This window comes from Theropithecus gelada, chromosome 2 (genome assembly GCF_003255815.1).
Source record: "Theropithecus gelada isolate Dixy chromosome 2, Tgel_1.0, whole genome shotgun sequence".
NCBI lineage: Eukaryota > Metazoa > Chordata > Mammalia > Primates > Cercopithecidae > Theropithecus > Theropithecus gelada.
In genome coordinates this window covers 187,677,932-187,688,213 of record NC_037669.1, presented here as the reverse complement: position 1 = coordinate 187,688,213, position 10,282 = coordinate 187,677,932, and positions in this window count along the sequence as shown.

Sequence of the window (10,282 nt, the reverse complement as noted above, 5' to 3'; positions counted from 1 at the left end):
CCGAGATCGCCCCACTGCACTCCAGCCCGGCAACAAGAGTGAAACTCGGTCTAAAAAAAAAAATAATTAAAGGCTAGGCCCAAAGGCTCACACCTGTAATCCCACCACTTTGGAATGCGGAGGTGGCAGTGGAGGGCATGAGGCTTAAGCCCAGGAGTTTTGAGACCAGCCTGAGCAACATGGTGAAATCCCATCTCTACAAAAAATACAAAGATTAGCCAGGAGTCGTCACATGTGTTTGCAGTCCCAGCTACCTGGGAGACTGAGGTGGGAGGACTGCTTGAGCCAGGGAGATCGAGGCTTCCGTGAGCTGCGATCGCACCACTGCATTCCAGTCTGGAGCAAGACCATTTTTCAAACGACAAATGTGTTATAATAAATAAAGATGAAAACTCCTGCTTTCATCATCTCATGTTTATTAACTTTGGAAAAGTTGAACCATACTGAAGCATCTTGAGCCTTTCGGCATAAAGGGTACTATCATTCAGAAAGCTTTTCATACTTTTTCCTTTTAGAAGACTCTATTAAGTTATTTTTTCATAATTTGGTTGAAGAAACTTAATTCCCTAAAGCTATGAACAGATTAAAGGTACAATTTGACAGACATTTTGTATTGTGTGTAAATTTTAGGACAACATAGCCAGGAACTAACATCCTCTTATGAAATTTGATTATGTAATTGACACTAGAACCCAGAACTCCGTATACATATATTCATTTGCTGTATAAAGCTTCATGCAGAAACAAACAGGAAAAAGGTAATGCATTATTTTGAAATGAAACAAAAGAGTCCCTTCAAGTTGAAATACAGTTGGATTAGTAATACCTAACGCCTTGGATAAATAAGTGAGATGACTTGTCATATTCTTAACAAAAATTATGTCTTAATTTACTGCTACGTTAAAAGAATAGCCCCATTATTTAGTATATCGCTGACTTATTTTCTCTTCTGAATGAAGTAATACTAAAAATTAAAATATGAAATAAAATGAGTTATAAGTGGAGAAAATATTTTCTTCCCTTCATGGAAATTGTGTATATATTATATTAGGAGAAAACATATTACACATGAAACTATAGCATAAATCAATATATTGTGACTTCTTGTTTTAATTAAATTGGATGCCATAATCTAATTTTGAATTAAAAAATAAAGAATCTAGGAAATAGATTTGCATAATCCAACTTCCAATATTTACCATGAGAAAGTTTTAGGCTAAAGTAGGTTTTAATACCTTTTGTCAAAGCACGAAGCAGAACCCAGTTGGATTAGAAGCTTACAGATATCCAAATGTGAATACAAGGAAAGAAAGAGCTTGTAAGCAATAGGAGTATTTCTATAGTTCATCACAAGGTTGAGGAAAGGCAGACAAGGATATCATAACTTCTTAAATAATTCTTTCAAATCATGAGTCCTCCAGGATGCTTCCCTATGTGCTATTGCTAGCTTTCTAACACACATTTATGAAAAACAGAATTGGTTAGTTTTCCCAAAATTCACTTCTGTTTGCTACAGCCCTCTACCATAATTTGAAAAAAATTTTTTACTATTTTTCCTAAATTAATTTTGAAGACTTTCAATTTGAAAACTGTCCAGAAAAACTAAGAAGTTACATACAAAACCAATATATATTCTAAGTACACATGTTCATTTCTTTCACCTCTTTTTGCCTCTTTTAAACTTTATCTTTAAAAAGCACATTGGATAACTGAAAAATTCGTTGTTTATAAAGGTCAATTTCTTAGTTTAACTCTTTATCTAATTTTTTTTGTCATGTTTCTTTGAGTTTCTTTTATTCTTTGGATCACAGAAGTCCATTAATTTTTAGTTAAGATTAGCAATTGCCCATTTCTCTCTTTTTCCTTTCATATGAAGACAGCTTCTCACAGTACTCTCTTTTTATGCTAAAACAAGCCTTTGCTCTACTGGCCAAGCCTTTTTTCCTCCCACATATCAGACGGTGATTTTTAGGGTTTACAGAGGAAGTGTTTTTCAGACGCTTTATAAACTTCTGCTAAGTAACTTATGATGAATCTCTGTTCCATAGAAAGTTTTTTTGTGTGAAAAAAACTTCACTTGAGAAGAGTTTTGTGTGTTTTCAAAGTATATCCAATGCACAATGGGCCTATGTGTCCAAGCTACAGTAACATCATAGTTATTACTGAGAATTGAGCTTTCTACAATACCAAAACTTACGTTTTAATAAGCCATTCAAAAATAATCTGAATCATTTTAAAGAAATCATTCTCAAAATCATTATGCTCTTCAATTGACTTAAGGATAATAAGGCAATTGAAGCCAAATAAGCCAATATATGAAACAGAGTAAAAAGTTTCTTAGATGAGTCCAAGATATCAAAAAAATCACATTGTACTATGCTGAAATGTACTGAGCTAAAATGATGTGTGCTTAGCTGGCCCTAACCTGTTATGGTGGTTTACTACTTGGTGGTAATTCTTTGACTTCCCTCCTACTTTCATTTTTACTTCTGCGTGTACTTATTCCACTCCTAATGAGACACTGCTTCTCTTAACTATCAGAGTTTAGAAAAATGGAAAGTTTTAGGGGACAAAGCATATCTACGTTTGACAAATGAGTAATGTCCTTCACTTTCGTAATTCTAAGGCAATATGCTCATTAGGGCTGTGTTTTATTTTTCTGAACATGATTGAAACTTGAATATGAAAAGAGAAGCCTAATTTCATAATTGTTACCAATCAGGCTATTGGAAAAATGGAATACAGGCAAGTGAAAGTGCTTAACAGAAAATATACAGCACTGCCTTTCCTTATTCCCCAATAACAAACAGATTATATCTAAATTTTACAGAAGCAAATCTGTCTTTTGTTATTATTCTTTGACTACAAACATGTGCATGGCAAATCCATACAGACGGCATTTCACTGTGTTCTGTTTTTAATTATTATTTTTAAAAGTAAGGTTTAAGGGGAAGTTAACCATTCTTGAATAATTAAGATATATAATTTTTAAATGAATGTGTATCAAAATGATTTACACAATTTAATTGAAGCTGTAACAATGCTGTAATGTGATGGACTGAAGTTCAAGCTTTGGAAAGGATTTGCAGAAGGTCAGTTCCTTGAAAATGTAATCATTAAGAAGTGTGAATAACTTCAGTGAAGCATCTTCCACATTTCTGTGACATTTCACCAGGGAAGTTGCATCTGCAAAAATGAAAGTTGAGATTATTAAAGCTACTGAGAACTCTGTAGATCAGGTGGAAGTCCATCAACTTCACGTGAGAAGAGTGAAATATTTAATTACATGCTGTTCCATTATAGCCTTTATTTACATGGCACATTTTTATTTTGAAGATCATAATGCAAAATAACAATTTCAGTTCAAAATGCATTAAAAAGAATATTTTAAACATATAAGCTAAGTGCTTATGCTCGTTTTAATAAAAATTATAAAAAGTCTTTTTCACAACTCCTTTCTTCAAGTACCAACTATATTCTATTTTGCTTGAGTTTTTTTTTTTGTTTTTTTGTTTTTTTTTTTTGAGACGGAGTCTCGCTCTGTCGCCCGGGCTGGAGTGCAGTGGCCGGATCTCAGCTCACTGCAAGCTCCGCCTCCCGGGTTTACGCCATTCTCCTGCCTCAGCCTCCCGAGTAGCTGGGACTACAGGCGCCTGCCACCTCGCCCGGCTAGTTTTTGTATTTTTAGTAGAGACGGGGTTTCACTGTGTTAGCCAGTATGGTCTCGATCTCCTGACCTCATGATCCGCCCGTCTCGGCCTCCCAAAGTGCTGGGATTACAGGCTTGAGCCACCGCGCCCGGCCTTTGCTTGAGTTTTTAATCTTTGTTCAAAGGATACTGCCATGACAAACAAAAGAAGAACAAAGAAAACCTGAATACTACTTTCTGTTTATTGTAACACATTGAAAATTGTATATTTTGCACATTCTACCAAGAATCCCACAATATACTGCCATTTAAACAAGATTTCTGCTGTGTTTGAGTTATATTAATTTATTTGAACAATGGTATGTCAATATACATCAATGTAAATCTAAAATAAAAATTGTCAGTATAATTCAGCAACATGTGTCTCACCTTATTGGAAGAAAAGCCTTAATGGATGTGCCAGCAAGTGGTAGCACAATTAATGGTCACGTTTCTTTTCTTTTTTCTTTTTTTTGAGATGGAGTTTGCCCAGGCTGAAGTGCAATGATGCGCGACCTCGGCTGGTTGCAACTTCTGCCTTCCGGGTTCAAGCGATTCTCCTGTCTCAGCCCCCAGAGTAGCTGGGATTACAGGCACGTGCTACCACACCAGGCTAAATTTTTGTATTTAGTAGAGATGAGGCTTCACCATGTTTGCCAGGCTGGTCTCAAACTCCTGACCTTAGGAGATCCACCCACCTCGGCCTCCCAAAGTGCTGGGATGACAGGTGTGAGCCACCGCGTCCGGCCAATAGTCACATTTCTAATTTTATCAGGTTGACATTCTGATTTCAATGGCACAGACCTAGAACTTGCTAATTTCATCTAGAGAAGCTAGGAAAATTTAGACAAAATATTTCTTTGAATTTGAGTTGCTTAGAGCTAAAGTCTACTAAAAACTCGAAACTTTGGTACAATGTATTAATGATTTCAGAAAGCCGTTGCATAAATACCAAATTATCGTCCTTTTGAAAATACGTATCAGAGAAGAAATTAGTGTTTGGTCTGGGAACTAGCGATGGAAATAAAAATATTTTACCCAAAATATACTTCTTTGACTTATTTTGAAGTGGCTCCACAAAGCTGTTTTTTGTGGGGGAAATTTTGCATCTGTGGAGAATTTGCGTTAACGCAGCCAGCCCTCCTTTTGTCTAGATCCAGGGAAGATTAACTGAGAGTCTAATGCTTTTAGAGGTCTGAAAAGAACATTTGCCATCTATTCTCTCTGAGGGCTTCTGGGTTTTATCTACATAGCAAGATTACCTTTGCTAGCCAAGCCTCTTTCCTTTCTCTCTCCCATAACCTCTCTTGCCACTAAAACCTGTTTTTGGCCATGCTTTGAGCCTGCATTCTTTCTGTAACCTCAAGATAATATATACTTTTTTGTACACCATTGGTAGATTGGGTCTTCATTCTGAAGGCTCCCTTGCATACACATTAAATAAAGTTGTATCCTTTTCTCCTTTTAATCTTAGATCTGCCGCATGTCAGTGATTTTCAGCAAACTTTCCAAGGGACAAAGGTTAAAGTCAGCCCTTGGCACCTTCCGTTTGGTGCAGTGAGCAGGGAGATTAAAACTTCACCCTGCCGGAAGTCACAGTTATGAGAACCCAAGACCTAATCTGCTGGCAAAAAGAGTAAGAATTTCTTACCAGAAAAGCTCCTGGCCTCTATCTCTCTCTGTGTAATCTGGTCGGGGAATGGTAAAAATCACTGTTTCCTCTGCACAATTTTGAGTAATGTGAGACAAAGATTTATGTGACTTAACTTGGGGTATAGTATCTCTGGTGTACTTTTTGGTACTTTGTGGTATGAATATTCATATTGTGTGATCTCTTTCCTCCCAGAAATAGTCTTTTCCTTTGTCTCTGTCTTTCTGTGTTGTTCATAAAGAGGGATATCAAATAAAGCTCCCTCTTGTTCAATTTTATGTCCTGGAGAGCCTGACATCTCACTAAGTGGGAGCATTCTTTCCTGGTCTCCACCACCCGAAGGGCATGATTTTTGGGTCACATCAGGTGGTCATCCTAAAAATGCCTGGGAACCCGACTTTTTTTGTGACTAATCTCCCAAGCTCTTGGGGGCGGGGGTTTGTCATAAGAAGTCCCGTCCATAAGGGGCTTTTGTTTTCTCAGCCCTCGTTGCCTGGTTAATGCTGGGAAAGTCCAATCCCAGGAGGGGACACCTGGTGTCACAGATTAACATATCTGTGACTGGCACCCCCCCTCACAAATCTGTGGGTTTCTTAATATCTGTGGCAACAAGAGTCTTTTGCTATCTGAGTCTGTTTCTAGGAGTGAGATTTTGCTGGGGGAATCTTTGGCATTGTTTCTTCTATGCCCTAACATTACATTCTGGGCTTTACATGGAGAGGCTTTTGGATTGAGTTGTTACTGGAATAAGTACACCACTGGAAATCTTAATTCTCAGTGGCCAGAAGACAGATCCTTTAAGTTAGACTAAAATTCCTAAATTTAAAAAAAAAAAAAAAATTTAGAGATGTCTTATACCAAAAAACTGACGAGAAGATTAAATTAAAAGAAGGATGCATAGGCTGGGCATGGTGGCTCACACCTGTAATCTCAGCACTTTGGGAGGCTGTGGTGGCAGATCATGAGGTCAAGAGATCGAGACCATCCTGGCTTACATGGTGAAACTCCGTCTCTACTAAAAATACAAATGTTATCTGGGCATGGTGGTGTGTGCCTGTAGTCCCAGCTACCCGGGAGGCTGAGGCAGGAGAATCACTTGAACCCGGGAGGTGGAGGTTGCAGTGAGTCGAGATCGCACCACTGTGCTCCAGCCTGGTGACAGAGGAGACTGTCTCAAGAAAAAAAAAGAAAGAAAGAAAGAAAGAAGGATACATAATAGGGTCATGGCTAGCCTTCAAAATTCTCTTGACTAAATTAAAGAGCAAAAATTTGACCTAAAACTTTTAAAGTCCTTTGTAAGAGATCGCCTGAGGGAATAACAATAAAAGCCATCCTGCCTTGTGGTCTATTAGTTAAAATTCCATGCTTTCAGCATCAAGGCCTGGGTTTGATACCCAGTCAGGGGGCCCTATTGGTTTGACATTTGTGTGACTTTTGACTTTTTGGGAGTGGTCATTCACTTCTTTGGAGACACCTCATACATCCTTGGTTAAGTCAGAACCTTGGTTAAGGCTTATTAATTTTACTAGGGAGTGTACTTTTGGTTAAAAAAAAAAAAATCGGAAGTCCAGGCTTGGTGGCTCACGCTTGTAATCCCAGCACTTGAGAGGCCAAGGCGGGTGGATCATGAGGTCATGAGTTCAGGACCAGCCTGGCCAATATGGTGAAACCCTGTCTCTACTAAAAATATAAAAATTAGCCGGGGATGGTGGTGCACGCCTGTAATCCTAGCTACTTGGGAGGCTGAGGCAGAAGAATCTCCTGAACCCGTGAGGTGGAGGTTGCAGTGAGCCGAGATGGTGCTCCTGCACTCCAGTCTGGGTGACAAAGCGAGTCTGTCTCAAACAAACAAACAAACAAACAAAAAATCAAAGCCAGAAATATTAAGATCAGCTATTTGTCCCAGTTAAAATCTGATAATAATAAAAACTAAAGGGATTTTTAAAAAGCTCTATGGTTAAAGATCAGCTTAATTAAAAGTTGATATCTGAGCTGTGTGTGTGTGTGTGTGTGTGTGTTTGTGTGTGTCTTTCTGCTTTTTCTCTTTGGATCCTGTTTTTGGACATTGTTTTTCAGTGGACTAAAACTTTTTTTGTTTTTTTAATGTGCATGTCTCTCTGTTCCCTTCTTTTCTTAAAAATTGTTCTCTTATGCTGGGCGCCGTGGCTCACGCCTGTAAATCCCAGCACTTTGGGAGACCAAGACAGATGGAACACCTGAGGTCAGGAGTTTGAGACCAGCCTGACCAACATGGTGAAACCCCATCTCTGCTAAATGCAAAAAAATTAGTTGGGCGTGGTGACGCATGCCTGTAATCCCAGCTACTTGGGAGGCTGAGGCAGGAGAATCGCTTGAACCTGGGAGGTGGAGGTTGCAGTGAGCTGAGATTGCGACATTGCACTCCAGCTTGGGCAATAAGAGTTTTTTGAAACTCTGTCTCAAACAAAAAAGATTGTTTTCCCATTTACTTTCACTTCTCCCTACTTATCCTTCCTCTCTGCCATTTTTGGTACCACAGGAAATGATCTAGAGAAGACTTCTAACAGATCACACTCCTTCAGGAACTCAGCAGAAGTTTACTCTGAGTACTCTGACTGCTTTCTGGGAGTCTTCTTTCCTTGCAGTTTCAAGCGTCATAGGCAACCTCCTCTCAGGTCTAAAACTCTGCTCTCTTGTGTATTGTGTTACCTGATCGCTTTGGCTTTTGACTAGAAATTATTTGATACTGTGAGAGAACTTGACTTTGGTGTATGTAATAGCGAGGCAAGAGAAACAGTGTCAGACATGGCCAACTATAGTTGTTTCCAATAAATGGTTGTTACTACAGGGGGCTACTCATTTATTTGCACATTAGATAAGCAACGGTGCGGTTTAAACACCTAGAAAAATGTATTTGCAGCAAAGTGCCCAAAGTGTGTGGCCTGGTCTCCATGGTGCTTTCCTCTTTTGGGGGGGACCTGGGATTCAGTGAAAGCCTTGATTTTTTTTTTTTTTTTATTATACTTCAAGTCCTGGGATGCATGTACAGAACGTGCAGCCTTGTTACATAGCTGTACATGTGCCACGGTGGTTTGCTGCACCCATCAACCCGTCATCTAGGTTTTGAGCCCCGCATACATTTGGTATTTCTCTTAATGCTATCCCTCCCCTTGCCTCCTACCCCCAGACAGGCCCTGGTATGTGATGTTCCCCTCCCTATGTTCTCATTGTTCAACTCTCAGAAACCCTTGATTTTTAAACATCTAAATGCTTTGCCTTTTAACCGCGTCCACTTTTTTCATATTTAAATTATTAGGCCCTATAAACTAAACATACTTTGTTAGCCTTGTTCCTTAATGAGTTCTGTCCTGACCTCAGTGGTCTACTTGAAAAACACAGACTAAATTAAAAGCTACTTATCTAAATGAGATTGCTCTCCTTATGCAATCTTATGGTTAATTCCTAAGGAATCTTGGCATCCATTTTTAATCTTCCTTTGACACACCCAAGCTTCTTGAAAAATCAAGTTCTCTCTGTACTTTGAGATATAAATTTGCTACCTATTTTCTCTGAAACTCAGAAAGGATTCTCCATATAAACCTTAAATTTTTCCATTTACAAAGGCATAGTTTGAATCTGTCTTTTTAGACTAGAGAGTTTTACCTGTCTTATGGCTAAAATTCTAATATCAAAACAATGAAGTCTTTGTGTGCAGAGTGTATGCTATACCTTGTGTGTCTCTGTACATACATATATATGTATATACGCATTTATAACTATACATGTTTAATATTGTCTACACATGGTACCACGATAATTTAAAAATAAATGAGTACTCATAAATTAAGGCCAAACGCTTTTCAAGTTCATGTGAATTTAGCAATCTTGGAGAAATAAAGATAGTTTTAGAATTATTGGTAAAATAAGATTGAAATGTCTTCAGAATTTTAATTTAGACATTTTTGTCTGAGTCTATTGATCAGGCAGGCTTACGGCCAAAAAGCTATTGCTTGAGATTTTTGACACTTGATTACTTTGTTTCTGAGTCTGTGTATCTTGATTTGAATCTTTCGATTAGAGGTCTAGACAGATGCCTATGATGAGGCTCGGGGATGACACCTGCTCCATCTCTCCTATCCCAGGTATGCCTCCCCTGGTGGGAGATGCTGAGAGAAATTAGATTCTCCAGGCATTCTCTTTTGTCCTGGGCTCTGCATCTGATATGTAATTAAAATTACCTACTTCCTGGGTTTTTTACTAAGATAAAAGTTACTAATTATTAACACTATAATAACCACATGTAGTCAAAACTACTAGATATAAGAGAAAAAATATGCAAAGTGTGTAAGGAAGTAGAGCATGTTTTTGGTAAGAAGGATTATAAAAAGGCATGTAAATTTGTGTGTCTGTGGTCTTTTTCTTTTCTTTCTTTCTTTCTTTTTTTTTTAGAGAGGGTCTTGCTCTGCCACCCAGGCTAGAGTATAGTGGTGTGATCACGGCTCATTGCAGCCTTCACCTCTCAGGGTCAAGTGATCCTTCCAGCTCAGCCTCCCAAGTAGCTGGGACTACAGGCTTGCCCCATCAAACTTGACTAATTAAAAATTTTTTTTTTGTACAGATGGGGTGCCCCTTTGTTGCCAAGGCTGGTTTCAAATTTCTGGGCTCAAAGTGGTCCTCTTGCCTTGGCCTCCAAATGTGCTAGGATTACAGGCTTGAGCCACCACACCCAGCCTTGGTTTTTGTTAGAGTTATTTTGTCTAGTTTAGAGGTTTTAAGGATTGTTTTAAATTGAAGAAATTTTAAAAATTGTAAGAGGTTATAAAACTGAAATTGTATGGATTTGTTTATAAACTTGTATTAAAATTAGCTTTAGCATTAATAATACATGAATACAAAGGTAAAATTTGGTTTTCTCCTTTGAATAACCTTTTAACGTAGTATTAATAAGAGGTAGTAAAAAATTT